General features: G+C 39.6%; 1 protein-coding gene across 3 annotated transcripts in view; it reads left to right on the top strand.

Annotated features, from left to right (window-relative positions):
- Window positions 1-6,302: 6,302 nt before the first annotated feature.
- Window positions 6,303-6,950, top strand: part of LOC150077101 (uncharacterized) — a 527,433-nt gene continuing 526,785 nt past the window's right edge. For 2 of the 3 annotated variants that reach the window (XM_090386535.1, XM_090386533.1), the window contains exon 1: window positions 6,320-6,802. The gene's annotated coding sequence lies outside the window, so the exon portion shown is untranslated. Of the gene's footprint in view, window positions 6,803-6,950 lie in introns of all 3 variants that reach the window. The other variant, XM_090386534.1, reaches the window with a different exon arrangement.

Genomic DNA, 6,950 nt, shown 5'->3' with positions numbered 1-6,950 from the left:
GCAGTTGGCATTTTTATACATAACGGGCAATCATTTGAGTATTAGTTACTCCTAGAAGATCTTGCTTCCTTGACTTTGGCTTCTTTGCTTGCAATGAAAATTTGGTTGTTGTTTCTGTTGCTCTTCTTGGTGAAGTTCATATGTGCTGATATTCTCTTGTTTGATTTCCGCTCAGTTAAAGTTTCAAGTGCTGACAACTGACTAATGACATCTTGGATAAGATGTCATTAGATGTCGTATCGCGGAATAGGTCACCTGCAGTATATAAAAGGTTCCGTAAATGCCAATGGATACCCGGCTATATTGGAAGGCAAATTGCTGCCAACAATTAGAGACCATTTCAACCTGCCAAATAACTGCATCTTTCAGGACGACTCTGCTCCTTGTCATCGGGCGAAAAGTGTAAGTAGGCACTTCTGTAGTTACTTTAGCTTCATTTCTGCATTAGAGGTTCGACAGTAATGTGTTTAAATTTATTACAGGTGAAAAAATAGTTGGAAGAACGGTCCATTACAACTCTTGGCTGGCCAGGAAACAGCCCGCCGGACCTGAATCCTATAGAGAACTGTTGGCATCGTGTGGAATCTACAATTGCCAGAAAGAAACCAAAGACCCTTCGTGAACTTCAGGAAGCCATAATTCGTGTTTGGAACCACGAACTATCAGTTGATTATCTTTAGAAATTGATCTCGTCAATGCCTGGACGGTGTGCTGCTGTCAACAGGGCCAGAGGCGGTTCAACTAAATATTAGTTTGCACCTGGTGAACTTTTCATTTTGTTTTCCATTTAAAATGATAAACTGAAGCAAATTGAGGGCTTCTGATAACACTTCAGCCATAATTGTCGTGTTTACCAAAACTGTTGTATGAAGGTTGCAAATGCTCATTTTGGAATATTTTGAGAGCACATATGAAATATTACTTAGCTTTGCCTTAACTATTAATAAATACCTTTTTGTTTATATTTCTATTTGTGATGCTAGTCATTAATGTAACATACCATCGCGAAAAAGGGTTAGAAATGTGAAATTCCTAGGTGATGCACTTTCTTTGAACACCAGTGTGTATATATGTTGTGCAATTAAATGTTTAGTAAAAGTTTGATGTTAAAAGTGCTCCTTTAAAAAACATTATTTTTTTAAAGAAAATTCTCTGTGCACTTGTAAGCTTTATTCTTTATATTAAAGATGTTACTGAAAAGTTTCCCGACTGTAATGAAAAAAAAAAAAAAAAAACGGTTTAACTTTCCTACTACTCCCTGGTGTCTTCGAAGTAGTCCCATTACGGGATAATGCAAGAATGGCAGAATCCTCGACTAGAGGATTCTGCCATTCTTGAAAGCACCCTAGAACGTAAATTTCGTTATCTCTTGCTGTCCCTCTTTTGACTTTTTGGAAACTCAAATTTTATGAAATCTCTTTTTAAATTGTAATCTCATAAACGAAAAGGGATCACAGGCATCTCGAGAGTGTGAAGAGTGGGGAATGTTCTTACTGGAAGTTGATCGGTCTCAGGCAATAGTTGCACGGTGTTTTCTCCCGAAACTTTTTTTTTTTTGCCCAACAAACTAACCGAAGAACAATATACTGACTCCTCAGAGCCTTAGTTGCTTTGACGCTTAGTAGATACCTTACATAACCTAACCCAATTGATTTGTCTTAATGCAGCAGCTAATTACTAGTGTGCCATGTTACCCACCCTGCGTCAGGCGGTCTTTCGTAGACGCTGTAGAACTCCTTTGTAAAAGTATCATTTAGTATTGTAATTCTGTGAAACCAGTTGATCTTTCAATTATGTCATCCTATTAAGAGACAGCAATCTTAAGGGATACTAGATGGTCTTATTCGGAGCCGTGTAGAATAAAACTGAAGAAAGATAGACGAGTCGAGTTGGCTCCAAAATGCTCAGAAAGATACATTAATAGTGGCTGTCCCAGATAAGGGCTTAAGGGACTATAGTTTTCCCATGATAAAACAATAACAAGACACTCAATATTGTTTGCGTTACGAAGGTACAGGAAGCCGGAACCTTGTTCGCCAAAGGGTGGTCGAGTCTGGCAGTAGTAAATTGTGTTTATTTTTATAATTATTAAATCGAAGGGGTTTATATATAGTTGAGGTTATAGAAATTTTGTTTTACATCTAATAGAGATTAATTCATATTTTCAATGTGACGTACGAATTCATTTTGTAGGACTTTAAAATTTACTGCTGATAACCGTAATAGTGTCCAGCTATCTTGATTACAGTACTGTATTTCCAGAAATAATCTTATAGTCCCACTGTGATGCACTTCTAAGGGCCAGGTTTTGCTTTCTGAAGGAATGGTTGAGTTGTTCGACGGTCTAAGGTATGGGCTTCCAACATTTTTTGGCTAGGGGCCAAAACAGATAAAATGCTGAGGGTTGTGGGCCACGTTGGTTATTGTGGAAAGCGAATTGCACTCCGCAAAACCAGTTCTTTACCACTAATTATTCATTTTTCGAAATAGAATTTTTGTTATCTACGATCGTATTTAGTTTATCCATTTAATAATCAAATACGAAAATCCACCAATTATTACATAATACTAATAACATTCCTATTACACGGTTATGATAGGAAAATCGAATATTATTCAAAACGGATACTGTATTTTCAAGTCAAAGTATATTTTGGACACGCCAGTTTCAAATTCGGGGGATGCATAACCTTGAAGGTACCTATATGGTCGCGGGCCGCACAATATGTAGGAGTGGGCCGCGGGTTGGACACCCCCTGGTCTAAGGAAATTCCAGTCATAAGGCGTCGTTAGTATACCTTTTCTGTAAATTTCATGTAATCTAAGGCTGATCGAGATTCTGAGTAGACCAGTTATATTAGTTTATATCAGTGTTATATCAGTGTTATATTTATGTTGTCCAAACCTGGTACCAAGATCAGCAGGCTAAAATTGCCAACTGTTAGCATTTATTTCATAGTTGGGAATGTGCAATCTTTTTGTAAATGTTTCCTGCACTGATTTCACCAAAGTTCTATCTGATAAAAACAGCATACAAACCTGTTTTTATTCCTACAGAAAATCCTCTTTTACTTTTTCAAAGATCATTTCCTCCAAATACGATACCAATGCACCTATCACTATCTATTAATTTCATGGGGAAGGGTTTGTAGGATGTACTTCGTCCGTGAAACCTTGTAGGTGCAACTCTCAACGTGCTGAAAAATGCTTCTGAGCGTTCTTGGAGCACTTCCGCGATTCTTTCGCTTGGGCGCTACTTCCAACAACTACTCAGAATATGTGATCTTCTTGAGATGTGATGAACTTTAAAGTTGAACGATGTTTCAGTCGGAATAATATTCCTAAGTACGATTCTGGGCAGAATAAAGCATACAGGACTTATAAAATGTTAAGAAACTCAAATATCATCGAACGCTATACCAGACCAGTTTATCAGTGTTCCACATATGAATTCGTTTGGCTGGTTTCAGCGTGACTTGTCAATTGTAAATGACACCTCCGTGCTCTGTAGTGTCAAATATATGCTTGGTAATATTTTCATAACTTGATTTCGGTGAAATCGCCTGACATAGCCAAAACAAGCACACTGGGATTTAGTAGCACACCCGTTTGAGTTAACATTGGTTCAAACTCACGTGAATGCTAACTACGGTTAACAGTTATATTCACTGTCAATATGATTAGGTGTAAGTTATAAACTCCTTTGTGTCGGTTGTTGAAATTATAATAAGGTTTTAGGAGCGTCAGGGACTAAGGCCATATTGTATATATTTTATGTCAATAATAAATAAACATTGCTCCGTGTATACTGTCTGTAAATTGCGTGTGTTCTGCGGTCAATTTTCTGTTTGCTGGGCGAAAAACCGGAGTTCCAGGAGCAAAAACTATGCTAGACCCTCCCGAGACTGACTAATTCAGCCACGTTGTGAAAAAGGCCCATAAAAATTCCTCACATCATCGACGGCACTCGAACGCAGGGCTTTTCCACCCTTGTGGGAGGACGGCAATTCTACCAACTGTGCTACCTACGAGGGCAGTCGTGTCGGAGTATAAACACATTATTCTTATTTCGTCCGTGTAACTCACCCAGAACCCTTTAAAGGCTTCGAATTGAGAAATCTGTAGCAGTTTGTGGGAAGGGGATCACCTAAAAAGAGCATTTTCGATAGGGAAACAAACTACCAGATGTAGAGCAGAAATTATTGTACTGTTCACTTATCTATGAATCTGACACCGTGGTCTGGGATTGAATGAATTTGTCTTCGGCCTCCGATACTAAAATCTGAGGGAAACATCAGGTATATACATTGCCTAACCACTTTATTAGGACCATGGAGGTCAACTATCTGCAAAAATATGTAAATCGAAGTGGTCACAGGGGGTATGGCGCGTGCAGAGAAGTGCTGTAAAGATTTGTGCCCCGTATAATGCCCAAATTAATTCATCGGCAATGGGAAACGAAAAAGATCTCACCGACTATCAAAAAGATATGATTGCCGGTGCATGTTTAGCGGGTGCCACAGCAGAAAGCAGCTGCATTTTTCGAGTGTTCAAATACTAGAATAATTTGAGTATGTAACGAATGGAAAAACACTATTTGGAAAAAGAAATAACTGCGGTCAAAATGTTAGAAGATCGAGCAAGGTGCTCGACATCTGGGATAGCTTATCAAGTATAATCACCAAGCGAAAAAACAATTGACCACTGCATTTAATGCGAGAACGTCATAAGGCAGTTGTACCTGCACCACGCGAAGAACTCTATAAAGAATGCACTAGTAGGAGAGTTGGGTAGGAGACTTTCAGAGAAACCATTGATCTCGGACCCAAACTGGAAAATATGGCCATGGTGTGAGGACCAAAGAACTGAGAAAAATTTATGCTTATTTAGCATCGATGGAAGAGTGCATATATGGAGGAAACTATACCATGCAGAACCATTCTGTTTTTTATCGTCAGTAGAGGCAGCGATGGCGCGGAATATGTTTTAATGGCATAACCCTTAGTCCCCTGATTTCCCCATTCACGGAGGGCACAGTGAATGCTAGAGCATAGCATATCTGAACGTCGTTGCGGATCAAATACACCTTACAGCATTGAAGGTTTAGCCCTGTGGACGGGTTCTTTCAAGAGAACAATGAAACCACCCACCTCACCAAATGTGAATAGCTAGAGTAACATAAGACTTCAAGCATCTACCTTGGCCAGCCCAATCTCTGGATCTCACTGCACTTAGCATTGGGATTAACTAGAAAGGGGGTGTCCGTCAGCACAATCCTTTGCCCACGTTCTTCAAGGAACTCAGGAGAGGTTTATTACATGAAAGGTCAATATTCTTTGTGTCGCCTTTAAGCAACTTGTTGATTCGACGTTGCCTGAGTAATGAATCGGACCAACGGCGGTCTAACACGTTATTAGGTCATAGTCCTAATGAAGTGGGCAGGTAGTAATATACAGTTATTAGTCTGTATGCATCTCTGCGTTGTAGGTATTATTAGATGGAAATATTTAATACAGTAGAAATGGGGTTTCTGTCCTTTATAAAATACGACCCTCTTTTCATATTTGCAGAGCCTTAAAGATCGACTTGATTACTTTTTGGTGTCAAATAAAAAGTTTGGCCGTCTTTTCACAGATCGGGATTAACCACTGTTCAAACAAAATCTTGCGCTGTTCATTCAGAACATAAATGCATTGAATCTAAATAACTGGATCGAATTTCCTGATTTATCTGACTGTCTTTGGTGTTTTTTTATGACTTTTTCACTAATTTTTTTTTGAATGCGACGGATGCCTTTGGCTTATTTTTCTCTAGAAAAATTGACGTTATTTGATTTGGGATAAAAAGCCGTTATCGAATATAGCTTGAAGATAAATTTTAACTTTATTAGCATCCACCGAAAAGCCTTATTCAATATAGTTCACTTAAGGGGTGTATTTTATGCACTCCAGGGTATCTAATAATGTTCTAACTTCGAGTATAACCAAGTCGAAACTCGAGCGACCTCGTTTAAGATGATCACACCATTAATTTGTACAGTTGTGCCAATGCTGTGCATTTATTATATCGTGGCACCAGAGATGTGCTGTTTTTCCTATTCAAACTACCATAACACACCCGAATTTCGCCTCTTATCTAATCTATAATGCATCCTTCTTCATATTATTCGACGTTTTCCACGGTCGGTCGCGTGATCTTTGCATTTCCCATCTGAACACAAATGAAACGAACGTCCGCATTGGCTGCTATTTCAGATCACGCGCTCATGATTGGACGTCCGTTCGCCACAGCTCTAGAACAGGCGGAAGGCCAAGGACAGTCCACGTACAGCCGGGAAACAAGGAGAAATTTTACGGCCAGTGTGTGGCCACAAGGCACGTAAGTATCTGTTTTAGTGTAGGCTCTGCTTGTAGAATAGCGATTCCTCTGTCCGTCCGGCATCTTGGATAAGTTAAACTCCAACAAGATCGGTGTGTTCCGAAGGCAAAGCTTCAACACTATGACACACAGGAAGTGAGGTAATGGCGGAGAGACTTGGTACAGGCGCTCTCGGCGAACAACGAAACACGTGTGGCATCGAGGCCTGATTACGTGTGTGACTTCGAGAAAGAGCAGTGCAGTGTGTGTGCGTATGTGTGTGCGTATGTGCAAGGCCAGCTCTTTGGTAATTACAGTCTTGAGTGTGCTGTCCAGTATGTGCTAGGCCTAATAGCGAAGCAATGAGGAAGTTGGATGTAAGGAATGCCATCTATTGATTCCTTTGCTCTACTCAAGACAATCAAGGCTACTTAGGCTACTCAAGGTAAGTGGGAGTAAAGGATAAACAGAAATTTATGTATCCTAAGTATTAATACGTCATCAGTACTTTCATCACCACCTATAACGTTCTGCTGTGTACATTTACCGACTAATTATCATTGCCGCAAGTTTAGGATGGAATTTGCTGATGA

Source organism: Mastigoproctus giganteus, chromosome 12 (genome assembly GCF_048544385.1).
Source record: "Mastigoproctus giganteus isolate SK-2022 chromosome 12, ASM4854438v1, whole genome shotgun sequence".
In the NCBI taxonomy this organism is placed as follows: Eukaryota; Metazoa; Arthropoda; class Arachnida; order Uropygi; family Thelyphonidae; genus Mastigoproctus; species Mastigoproctus giganteus.
The sequence above is the reverse complement of the archived record's forward strand: the minus strand, read 5'-3'. Positions and strand labels throughout refer to the sequence as shown.